The sequence below is a fragment of the Hibiscus syriacus genome, unplaced genomic scaffold (genome assembly GCF_006381635.1).
Source record: "Hibiscus syriacus cultivar Baekdansim isolate YM2019G1 unplaced genomic scaffold, ASM638163v2 tig00000340_pilon, whole genome shotgun sequence".
Taxonomy (NCBI): domain Eukaryota; kingdom Viridiplantae; phylum Streptophyta; class Magnoliopsida; order Malvales; family Malvaceae; genus Hibiscus; species Hibiscus syriacus.
In genome coordinates, this window is record NW_024061783.1 from 11,941,103 (window position 1) to 11,946,319 (window position 5,217).

Sequence of the window (5,217 nt, forward strand, 5' to 3'; positions counted from 1 at the left end):
GTATAGTCTGGTTTGAACAATTAGAATAGGGTAAAATCAAGGACTTTGATGTAAAGTCAAATAAGTGTTTACTCTTCAAAAATTGAGTTTGTGTCCCTGATGATGGCGAGTTGAAAAGGGATATATTGTATGAAGCACATTGTAGTCCCTTAACTATGCATCAAGGAGGAAACAAGATGTATTAAGATTTGAAAGAGCGTTTTTGGTGGCCAGGCATAAAAAGAGATATTACGGAGTTTGTATCAAAATGCCTCAATTGTCAACAAGTAAAAGCTGAACATTAAGTGCCTTTGGGATTATTGCAACCAATCTCAATTCCTTAGTGGAAATGGGAAAGAATTAAAATGGATTTCGTAACAGGTTTTCCCTTATCCCCAAGCAAAATGGATTAAATTTGGGTAATTGTGGATCAACTCACAAAGACTGCGCATTTCATTCCTGTGCGAACATATTTTTCGATAGAAAAACTTGTTGAATTGTATATCAAGGAGATAGTGAGACTTTATGGTGTTCCAATTTCAATAGATTTTGATAGAGATTCCAGATTTACTTCGAGATTTTGGAAGTCTTTACAAGAAGCTTTGGGTACCCGATTAAGTTTTAGCACTACTTTTCATCCTCAAACTGATAGACAATCAGAGAGAATGATTTAGATTCTGGAAGATTTGTTGAGAGAGTGTGTGATCGATTTTTCTGGATCGTGGGAAAATATTTATCGCTTGTAGAATTTGCATATAATAACAGTTATCAATCAAGTATCAAGATGGCACCATACAAAGCATTGTATGGAATAAAGTGTCGAACGCCACTTAATTGGTATGAATTGAAAGATCGGGAGATTCATGGCCCAGACTTGATTAAAGAAGTTGAAGAAAAGGTTCAGGTAATCCATCATAACCTTAAAGTTACAGCAGATAGACAAAAATCTTACACGGATTTGAAGAGGAAAGATATTGAACTTCAAGTAGGCGATAAAGTTTTCCTAAAAGTATCACCTTGGAAGAAAGTACTTCATTTTGGGCATAAAGGAAAATGCAAAACTAGGTTTATTGGGCCCGATGAAGTGCTGAAAAGAGTTGGACCAGTGGCATATCAGTTAGCGTTGCCACCAATGATGGAAAAGATCCATAACATTTTTTATGTATCTATGCTTCGAAGATATCGATCAGATCCTACATACATCATAACTCCAAAATTAGATAGAAGTTCAATCTGATCATGATTGGGTGCTTGAGGGGGAGATTTGTAACATCCTAATCATTGGGTCAGTGACCATAATGTAAGAATTTTAAACTTAGTGGTTAAATTAGAAAATAGTTTGATAAATTCAAGGATTTATGATAGAATTTCTATGTAGGGCTTGATAGCATTTTTGGATTAGTGGAAAGGGCATTATAGTTTTTTCTTGTTAAAGGATAATTATCTCCTTTATTAAGGGATAAGCACGTGGATAGGGGAAAAGTCTAGAACCTATTTCTTGTTCTCTTCTTAGTGCCGTGAACTCCACCATCAAAGGTAAGTTTTGTAAATTTGTTGGTTCCTTCAATTTTTGGTTTGGTATTGAAAGCTTGGGTGTTATATAAGCTTAAAGAAAGCTTGTATAGGATTAAAACAACAAAAGGAGTGAGTTAGAAGTGGATTTGTAAAATGGGTTTTGAAATGAATATTTGATATGATGTAGTTTATGGAGTTTTAGTGATGAATTTGACTTGTCAATAAGCAAAATAAATAATTAGGAGTAATAGAAATGATTAAGAACTTGGTTGAAAACATTATATGATTTTTAGATGTAAGAGTTTTAGTGAGATTTTGTATGTTTAAGAGTAGCAAATGAAGAAAAGTTGGTTTGGATGTATAAGGTTGAGTTTGAAGGCTTAATGAGGGATAAAAGTAAGAGATTTAGGAAGTTTTGGTTGATTTTCGAAATAGAAATATCAATTCTGGGCATAGAGTATCGGTACTGGAAGAACATTACCAATACTTCAAGGCAAAACTAGTGAAACTTTGAAGGGTGGTATTGGTACTGGTTGAAGAGGGTATCAATACTAAGTTGGGAGTATCGATACTAAGGGTATAGTATCTATACCATTTTCAAGATAAATTTCTAGAACGTCAGAATGGTATCGGTACTGTAGGGGGGTATCGATACCATTGAAGGTAAGTATCGGTACTGTAGTGGTAGTACTAATACTACTAAGCAAGAAATGAGAAATTGAGTGTATCTTTCAGCTTATGTTATTATGATTTATAAGTGACTCGAAGTACGATATTGATTTTTGATTGTTTTGTGTAGTGGTTGAACATAATCAACTTCAGGTCATCTCGATATTATAAGTTTCAATCAAAAGTATTAAGGACTTCAGTGAGGTAAAAGTGAGTGCAAATTCTCGGTTTTGTATTAGAATTGAGGGAGGCTTGCGATAAGCCAACTTCAGTGTTTTCGATCGAAAACCTTTCAATTTATTTTTATTACATTTTACAATGTTTTATTTAAATTATATTATGTAAGATATGTTTTTATTACTATGGGTATATGATTAAGGAAATGTGATCTTTGAACATGTGTATTTGAAAAGACCCAATGCGAAAGTGCATATGTGAATAAGAGATACTTTGAATAATGAATGATAAATAATTATGTAGTTAAAAGTCCAAGGTATATATGTGAGGATTAGAGGTATAGTTGACATGCCAAGAGTCGAGGGTTTTATGAGGTCCTTCAGGATAATTATGTGGCACTTCGGTACAAACCTATGCGGTCTTTCGGGACAATTATGTAGCATTTCGTTGCAAATTACGAGCTGTGGTGATAGTATTAGTGCACAACCTCAATGTTCTCAAATACCTAGAGTTCTCAATGGCATACGCTGGGCATTTGAAAATAAAGCTATACAAAATGAATAATATACATAAGTCTATCTTTTTTATATGGAAAATAATTTAGAATTCCTTACGAAATGTTTCGCTAAAATATCTAAAGATTTCTATAGAGTTTAGTACTCTTTAGTTTTGCCTCACTAAGTCATCGACTTAGCGTGTGATTTCCTCACGCGTAGGTTTAAAGAAATCTAAAGGTTGATTCGTTGAGGATAGCATACCCCGTGAAGATCATATCAAGACAAATTAAATGTAGGTTTTTGTTAATTTTTTAAACTGTTGGCGTGTACTCTACATTTAATTTGAAATGCTCTAATCTATGTTTTGGTAACTCCTACCTTTGTACTTATATAAATTATTGAAACTTTGATGTAAATATGAATGTAAATTTATTATCATAGTATAAATTAAGGGTTTTGACCTTTTATTTATGAGTAGAAAATTTAAATTTTTTCCTAAATTGTTAATTATCTATGATTTGAAAAGTCAATGTGACACCTCAGATTCGTATCCGGGTCTGGTACGGGTTAGGGTATTACTTTTAATGGTATCAGAGCTATGGTTTAATTGGTTTTAAGTTTGAAATAAAATCGTTTCATTTTAAAAAGTGTACATGCCAACTTTAATTAAGTCTTTCTGATCTGATAAGGTGACTAGTATGTTATCCTTATTGATATATATTAGTGAATTGATCTTATTCAATGTCGGATTTTGAAGGCTCCCAAAGTGAAGCGGGAGATAGAATGGAAGAAAGTAGTAATTCATCTGCCCCGAACAGGTAGGGTGAGGAATAGGCACATCAGGGAGTGCCTGTGCAAGATCATGGGACCTTCTTCCAAATGTTGGGTGCGATTCTGACGTGTTTCCAACCGTCGACTCCTTTAACTCCGAAGATGAATGTTCCTAAGAAGATGAGAAGCCTAGGAGCACCTTAATTTAGAGGAGAAGCTAAGGAAGGTCTAGTTACTGCCGATATGTGGCTCAATAATCTTAATATAATGCTAGAGAATCTCTATTGTTCTAAAATGGAGAAACTAGATGGTGTAGATTCATTATTGCGAGGTCAAGCTAGAATTTGGTGGTCTAATGTGACGATGAGAGCTGCAATGGACCAGGTGACATGGTCGTTTTTCTTGGAAGAATTTAAGAACAAATACATTGGAGATTAGTTCATTCGATAGATGAAGCAAGAATTCATGAGCTTAAAGCAAGGGAATCACACAGTATATGAGTTTGAGTATGAATTCAACAAGCTGAGTAGATTTACAGCTGAGTAGATTTGCAGCGGAGTTAGTCCCTACTGAGAATGACTCCTATGATTGGTTTGTGGAGGGTTTACAGCCTCGATTGAAAGATCAATGTCAGAAGATGCATTTGATTGGATGAAAAATAAGGACTCTTCACAGTGGTCAAAGTCTCATTTCTCAACCATGTGCAAGTCTGACATGCTCCTTAACTACTTGTGTAAGAGCTTTAACAGGGTAATTTAATTTTTGTAACTGTTTTTTTCTGTTTGAACAATTGTAATATAATCTCTATTAATTTTGTTTTTCTTTGTTAAGATGATATTGGAAGCAAGGGACAAGCCAATTCTCACCATGATGGAGACGATTAGATCAAAGATCATGCAAAGAATTGTTGCTATGAAGGAAACTACTGAGAAGATTATTGGTGCATTTTGTCCCAAAATTCAGAAAAAAGTTGACACTGTTATAATGCAGTTCATGAGGTAATTTACATATGTTTGACTGTTTTGTTGTTATTATGCAGTCCATGATTTATTTTATTGTTTTACAAATGCTTTTGATATTGTTTTCATTTTGGAGATGATTATATGTTATTAATTAGTATGGAGACGATTATATGTTTATTGTTTAACTGTTTTATTGGTTTAATTATTCATTTTACTGTTTTACTATTTTATTGGAGATGGTTTTATTGTTTATTGATTTTGATATTGGTTTACTGTCTTTGTATGTTTAGTATTTACTATTTTGTTGGTTTGTTTTATTGTTTTACTGGAGATGATTATATTGTTTATTGATTTTGATATTGGTTTACTGTCTTGACTGTTTATTGTTTTATTGATTTATGCAGTCCATTATATTGGTTTACTGTGTATTGATTTATATTGTCTTGGTATGCATACTATCAGGTGTTCTCCTAAGCATGCAGGTGGACATAAGTGGGAGGTATATGCATGTTGTGGACTTATAATCATAATCATGTAGTTGTAGAAAGTGGGATCTCACAGGTAAAATTATGCAATCGTAAATTATGCAGTTGTGGACTTATAAGATACTTATGCTTGTTGTAAATGCAGGTATTCCTTGTATACAT